The sequence below is a fragment of the Alligator sinensis genome, unplaced genomic scaffold, assembly GCF_000455745.1.
Source record: "Alligator sinensis unplaced genomic scaffold, ASM45574v1 scaffold685_2, whole genome shotgun sequence".
Classification (NCBI taxonomy): Eukaryota; Metazoa; Chordata; order Crocodylia; family Alligatoridae; genus Alligator; species Alligator sinensis.
The window spans coordinates 1375300-1383278 of NW_005842314.1; the positions used below are offsets into that span (position 1 = coordinate 1375300).

Here is a 7979-nt window from a genome sequence, read left to right on the forward strand (position 1 = left end):
TCTTTACCCCTGGATACTTATCTTCCACTGCTCTCTCACAAGCCATGCAACCAGGTCTGCCATCAGTGGAGGAGTTTGTATCTAGGGTTCCTAGAAACAATAGAAAAGAACACCCCGCATCCCAGCCCCACCAGGGCTCTTTGACATTCACCCCAGCCCCACCAGGGCCCTTTGACCCCTCTCACTGCTTGTGTTCAAGACATTTTTCATCTGCTGACCTTTCTGGAGTAAGTGGGACTCATTCACATGGTTCATAGGTCTTGCAATGGCCTTTAACACAGGAGTTATACTGTTGACTTCCACTACAATGCAGGTTATGTCCGGGGCTCTGTGAACTATTGCAGCCAATACTTGATACTTTATCAAGTATTGGCTACAATAGTTCACAGAGCCCCGGACATAACCTGCTCTTAGATTTAAGCAAATAAGAGAGCAGATGGCCCAATGGTAGGGCATCTGTTTGGGACTCTTGATTTCCTGCTCTGCTATGCAGAGCCCAGGTTTTCAAAAAGCAACTCAGGTGCTACTTTTCTCAACATTACAAACCCTGCCTGACTTAGGAGCCTAAAGCCAAAATGTAAGTGTTTAGGCACTTAATGCCCACTGGCATTAATTCTTTTGAGCTAGGTGTCTAAATACCTTTAACAAGCTAAGCCTTTGATTCTCTTTTCCTCAGTTCTCCTCATGTACAAAGGGGGGTAACAGCAATTCCTTGCCTTACAGGGTATTGGGGGTGATAAACACACTGGAAACCAAGGGACTGAGACTCTTCAGTAACAGAGGACAATACCCATGACATTATTGTAGTTAGTCAAGCAATTCAGAGAACAGAGTTTCAGAAATTCTGCAAAACACATCTAAAACTCTAAAGTCTTCTTAAGTCATCCTAAATATATATACTACCAGGGAGGGAGGAGAACAACTGAATGTAAAACAGCTTTGTTCTTCAGAAAAAAAAGAAACTGGCATTTTTATTATTCCTCCTCCTCTATCCTCCAATTTTATCCTAGTTCTCATTTCCACTCTGCATTGTAGTGGAAGTCAACAGTAAAACTCAAAGCTTTGTGAAGATATGTTTGTTCAGTAAACAAGTTAAATGTGTTTGTATAACTCTTGCTGAAGCAAGATTTAGTCTTTGCTGAATGGCTACACACTATGTATTTCTCTCTGCAGATACACACTGGGGAAAAAAAAGAGGATTTAAAATAAACATGTGGTCCACAAAAAAAAAGTTTCCAGCCATGAATCCTCTTAGAAAGGGAAGAGAGCAAAGGGGGAGGTGACAGAGCATCACTGAAAGGATGGAGACTCCATTTCCATGACAACTGTGCATATGCAGAACACAAGGACAAATGAATAAACAATAAAATCATGATGCGAGTATTTCAAAAAGAGGAACTATATAATAAATGTTCAAAGGCCATATTCTACAACTGATGTTAATGGAACTCCTTACAAAATTGGGCAGATTCTGGCTTCTAGGTATTGAAAGAAAGCCTCCCCCCCAAAAAAAGAAATTATTTTCAAGAGTGCTGCGTGCTGGTTTATTTCTGCTTCTGCTGTGGGAGTAAATGAAGGAGTTGATGAGAAATAGGGTAACTGCTTTTGATAATTCTATCTTCACTGCTTCACAGATTTTCTGATTGAAAGAAAAATTCCCCAGGATTTTCCCCTGCCCTGCAATACATTTGTGACATTATTTTGTCCTCCCAAACCAGAAAGCTCTAGTGAAATTGTACATGCAATCAAGCATTTCACAGATAAAATCTGCAAATTTTGACTGAACGAGGCATACGGAAGTCTCTTAAGGGGTGAAAATTACCCCTTTGAAGAAAGCCAGGCCCAGGTCTGTGCATGCATTTGAACCACATTTAAGTCTAGGAATTTGTCTTCCTAACTCCGAAGTTCTGTACCAGGCGCCTACAAGTGACTCAATCCCAGTCTACAAGCGACACCAATTTGCAGTCACAGTTCAGATGCAGAAGTGGATTTCAACTACGAAATAACTCCACTAACCTTTCTTTTCCCAGGGGCGGGGGGAGGAGGAATATGGGGTCAAACCACATCAGCAAAAACACCAGAAACTACTGATTACAAACTGTGCTTATAGTTATTACCAAAGCAAACTTCACAGATCTCTCACTGTTCTTTGACGAGAAGGAAGTGAAAGACACTTCTAGACTTGATTCAAGAGAAGGTCCTGCACCTGATATCTGATGGAATTGCCTGGGAACCAGTTATCGAACAATTGCTTGACTTCTTCTACCTTAGTTCTGGTCTCCTCCAAATCTTTCAGAACAGCCACTTCAGGCAGCTCTGCCTGTATATCTGTGTTATAGACTTCCAGAGATCAATACAAATGCAACAATACATGAATATAGGGTAAAACTGCATCTGAAACCATCCAACCGACTGCTGCACACCACTGGCGTTCATCACCACTGCCATCCCATTAGCCCAGTTGCCAATGGTCAAACTCATGAGGGAGCCCTTACAGGTTGCCTCTCTCTAGGGCTTTATTTAACGCATGTTAGTGTAAATGAATACTATTTCTTTGTTGGCACTGGGAGCATTTAGATTTTTGACAGCGAGTGAATAAATATTGCTTGCTTAAAGGCAGTTCTTTGAAATTTGCAATCTCTTCTCTTCTGTATTTTTTTCCTCCTAAACGTGTGTGTAAAAGCTTTATCAGGGTGAACTGTGTCTTGGCATTGTCTTTGATACTGTCTTGGCTTGCGTTATAAAAATAATAAAAATTCTTGCTGTTGGGAACCTGAACAACTCCCCAGTTGTATTTTCCTTTTGGCTTCTGTTTATACCATTAGCTGTTTGCAAGTGTTAACATGGAACATTATTAGTATTACAGCTTGTATTAACTTTGCAGTGGGGGGTATTTTTTTCTCCATCATTCGCATACACAGGAATTTCGTGATCTCAAAGTAAAGTAGCAGGGTTCTTGCTGGATTCTTCAACCCTTTAGTTATATTTAGGAATGCTTTGAACTGCACATGTGCTTACTCATTTTAATTAGACAACTCATTGAGTAAGGAACTACTGAATGTTGAGGTGAAAAAACGGAGTCTGTTAGGCCTGGGACAAATTAGTCCAACCAAAATTTTAAGGGTGAGAAATTGCTGAAAGGGATTTGAGTTTTACCGATGCTTGCATTGATGGCAATGAGTTATATTAAATCATACTGCAGAATTTAGGATATATTTTTATCATGAACATCTAGAGCTCAAGGAGAAGTTCTCCCTCTTGTACTCGCATGCCTCTACACATCTAAATAAACAAGCAACAAATCACCCACCCTTCACCCTTAATTCCCCGTGAATAAAAAGTAGGTATTTACAACCTCACAGAATTTAGAAGCATCCTTAATTACTACTGAGCTGATAAAAACAAAGAAAAATGTTTAGAAAAGTCAAAATGTTCATTTTTTGGTCAAAAACTTAAGGTTTAAAAAAACACTTTAAAAAGGGACAAGTTTCAGGCAACTCCAACTTGACCAGCACACATTCCTTTAACTCTTTCATGCTTTAGTTCAGCCTTATTAAAACTAACCCAATAGCACACACGATAACACATGGATCACTTTTGAATGAGATTTTATATAACAGTAAGATGCTCTGGTCATTCAGTTTGGATCCTATAGACCTCATGAAACAAGGGTTCCTCTACTATATTCCAATGAAACAGGATTTTACATCAGAAGACTTTGCAGTTTCCAGCATCTGATCCAGTGTCTATTGCCCTAGCTAACTGGCATAGGCACTGGTTTGTTCCCCAAATGAATACTGACATCATCTTACCTTTTCTTGCTTTCAAAGTCAGGCTTAAAAAATGCAGCACTGGAAGTGTAGTTCCCTTTGTTTCCCACCATAAGAAAACGGGAGGGTTTCACCAGGGTAACCCTCTATAATTACTGCATGTAGCACAGTGTTTAAATATATGAATTTTGTTGACAGATTGTCACTTCAATTAGTTCACTGGTTGATTTTGTGTAATTACAATAGTTTGTCACTGGGTTGTTTTCTCTAATTTGCAGTCTCAATTATATAAATTAGATTGATTAACAGAGGTGCTTGCTTCGCTTACCTTGTATGCGGAATATACAAATGGTGCTCTCTCCTTGGGCTGTTCAATCCTTTGGCCATGTTGTGTATTATCCTCCGCAGAAACATTTCTTTGTCTGGGTGAGAAAGAGAAAGCACTGATGAAATGAGAATACTCTTCCCTGATTGTTTGCTAGCATTTTGCTTAGGATGAATTTTGGAGCTGGCAACCCTTAAAAAAAGGCAGATTGTTATGTTGTTTCTAATGGCTAGAAAAGGGTGCTGAAAGAAAGGACTTCTGTGTTTTCTACTCAGCTCTGTCACCAAAACTTTGGAAAATATACTCAACTTTTCTGCACCTCAGTTAACTCAAGTGTGAAATAATTCACATTTATAATTATGTAGATGCTTTCACTGAGGGATAAACAAGTGGTTCAAAATTAGGAAAAATAATAATTATGGCTAATAATGTATCCAAATAGAGTTCACAACAATGTTATTATGTGGCTCAAGGCCATCATTGCAAAATACTATAACAAATAAATAATGACACCTGTGTATAATTTAGGAGACACATTATAGCAGCTTCTTAAAAGCAGGAGCCGCAGGCTACTCAAAGCCTAATTCTCCATGGGCGCACACATAATATGGGCATTCAAATCACTGACAAATGAGTAAGAAACACTACCCCATCGAAACAGTAGCATTATGTACTCCATTTGATCTGAATAAAACAAAAATAGACAAAGTACTAGTTAGAGGATCTGGACTCCAGATGTTACCACTGGATTCCAGGTCCATGCCCAGGAGAAATGCCAAGATTAGCCAGACTGGTTAATGCTCTAAAGCAATAAGATTTTGTAGTATCCTCAACCATTTCTATTATACAAAAAAAATCTCAGCACTAATCACTTATAATGGCTTTGTCACCTATCACATACATGTCTAATCTCTATGCTTTATAACAGAACATATATTCTGCTCATGTTGAGAAGTCATGGAAGCACTTCTATTGATACCGTTTTGCAAAACCTCTCTCTCAGAGCTAGTTTTCTGCTTTGACACCAAATCCTATAGAAAGGTCATCCACAGCTATGCAGGAGGAACACAGAGAGAACCACGCCTCAGTCAACTACATACTTACCTCCCTAATGATGTAAAGCTGAAGCCTAACACAGGCTCTCTCTACTCACCTAAGAGAATAGCAATCTGCTACTAACCCATATTAACTTAATTAAATCTAGTAGCTTGGCAGAACTTCTGTTTCTTGGGAAATAAACAGTTACAAAATTCAGTCTTTGTTCCTAACTGGAAGAGAAAATTGAAATTCAACATTTCCCAGAAAAAAAATATTTGAAGATGGAGGGGGGAGGGAAATCACAGGCAAGAAAGAAAGCAAGTAATTATTTTGAGATCCCCAAACAGTCATTCTAATTTTGCCTTGCACTGTTCGACAAAACATATTTGAAAAGAAAAGTCCTTTTTTCAAAACAAAAATTTAAGTGTTACTTCTTTAAAGTGCTAAAAGGGACTTTTCAATATTTCTAAACAAAAAATGTATCAAAAGGAAGATACTCCAGCAGAAAATTAAAATTTTTAATTAATGGGCATTTTTGACAAAAAGGCTTTCTGTCAAAAATGTTAAATGCTCTATTCAACGGCAAGATACACATTCTATAGTAGTAATTGTTAAAAGAATCTATTGTACTTCCATAACACTGGGTGACATTTTATCCTTCACAACTAAGTCATTGTAAGCAGAAATGAGTTAGGTGCTTAGTAGAGAAACACTTAAAAAAGAAAAAAGAAATCCTTATGAACTTCTTTCAAAGCTTACCATAAACGATGCAAAAGAACCTAAAACATAAATTACTAAGACTCGGCAGTGAAGGACTGCCATCTATTAAGCCATGCTATATGCTTCAACATTAGCAAGTCTTATGGCCATTTTTACTACAACCTTTTAAAATAATTCTGTAAAAGGATTTCCATGGATTGATTTCCTTCTTAAAAGAAGGGAGCCCGACTCTCTTCTCGCTTCGAAGGGCATAAATCAGGAAAAATTACATTGAGAACGATCATGTTACTTTGGCAGGAATGAGTGGAAACGGAATGTTGGGTGCCTTTCAAAGAAACCCAGAATTTTTAGTCAAGAACCTTCTTTGCTCAGAACAGAAAACAGGAGGGGGGAAAACTGCTTAGAAAACAACGCAACTGAACTGAACTACAGCTTCATGGATGGACCAACAGAAAAAAATCCATGCAGCCCCCTGCCGTGGATTATGTTTTATTTCACTAGGCTTACGTTACCTGCCCAGAACACCTACCAAGTGGCATGTAGCCCACTCATGAGTCTTTTGGATGCATGCCCAGAATCATAGGTGCCAGGAAAAGAGGCTTTTACTAACAGCACCTGGAATAGCATAACAAACTATCAGCTCATTAGCAATCAGTCACATCTTTGCAATGCAAGAGTGTCTTTTTTTATTATTACTACATACTGCTTTACAACTCAAGGCCTCCCCTTCACTTGGCATCTGTAAAGATTTAAATTAAGAATTTTTATTTTGATGTGATTTTGGTTTTCAAGCTGGCTGGCACTGAAGCCACCTCCTTACAGTTGCTAACTTCTTGGCTTTGATGTGTATGGTGCTACACCAGGCATGTTTTTAACACTACCAAAAAAATGGTACAGGAGAAACCTGGGTTTGACTTTTACCATGACCTTGCATTGAAAAGACTATTGAAATGGTAAGAAACTACCTGTGCTACAGGGTACATGCCTTTTACTAGGAGAAAGTTCCTTTTCCCTCTGCAAGACAGGTGTAGATTTTGCATTGGTAGACCTGAAAATACTGAGTCCTGGCAACAAACCAGATCCTGAAGTGGCAGTGGCATAATCTAACTCCATTATTTTGAGCTACACTTAAGTAGGCCAACTGCAACTCTGACCCTATGAACTGAAAATGCATGGAGGATTTATCATTGTTGCTTTTGCTTTTACATTGCAAAATGGTCAGAAGTGCTTAAGTTACTCAGGAATTCAAATGCCACTTGAAGAAAACAAACACAGTGAACACAAAAAATCCTCCCCCCCAAACTAAGAATGGAGCACCAGAGTCACTTCAGCATTTCTAACCTTTCCATTTCCATAATTTTACATTAAGAATTTTTCTTTTAACACAATGCTTTTGGCATCCAGGCTGCCCACTTCTGAAGAGAGCTCCTGATAAGAAGGTGCATTTTTCAAACAGAACCCACACACAGCCTTTGGGCCCACAATTACAGCTCACCTAGTAATATTATTTGGTTAGCAGGCTTGTGGTTAGCAGACATGAACCTTGGCTACCCAAGGGAGGATGCTTGCTTATTTCTTCTTTGCTGTCGAGGGGCTTGATATGCTTTTTGACTGTCAGAGAAGAGCAACTGTGGAAGTTCCCCAAACTCTCTCTCTCATCCAGAACTTTACAAACAGACTGAGACCCACCCAGAGAAAAGCCCCACTGCCCAAACTACTTCATCCAAACACCAGTAGGTAGTCTCTCCCACAAAAAGAGAAAGAAATGGGAAAAAAAAAAAAAAACCCTTCCAAAAGTTTAAAAAATTACCAAATTGCCTTTACTTCAATCCCCACACCCTTCTTCGAAGGCTGCTTTTAATCAGGGCCATAATGAGTCTCAGCTGCAGTGGTTTCAGCTCCAAGTCTCCACCTTAACCCTTTCCTTTCCTCCTAGGCACAGGATCCGTTTAGGGCCATGTCAGTGCCAACAACCAAGAGGAAATGAGCACAATCTGTTCTCCAGTGGAAGTGAATAAACAGAAAGCAAGGCCAGAAATACAGTGGTGTGAAGTGACATGTTGGAATCACAGATACGCAGCAGAGGCTCGCATGCTGTGTGTTCGCAGAGCTTGTCAAAACACACA

The 7979-nt window shown here is 39.2% G+C and overlaps 1 long non-coding RNA gene across 1 annotated transcript in view; it reads right to left on the bottom strand.

The window, feature by feature from the left end:
* The window catches only part of LOC102381410, a 14453-nt gene extending 6998 nt beyond the window's left edge, over positions 1 to 7455 (bottom strand). The window contains exons 1-2 of the long non-coding RNA XR_324415.3: positions 7349 to 7455; positions 4099 to 4192 (exon numbers count right to left, since the gene is read on the bottom strand). This is a non-coding gene — a long non-coding RNA (uncharacterized LOC102381410). The remainder of the gene's footprint in view (positions 1 to 4098; positions 4193 to 7348) is intronic.
* Between the last annotated feature and the right edge of the window lie 524 nt (positions 7456 to 7979).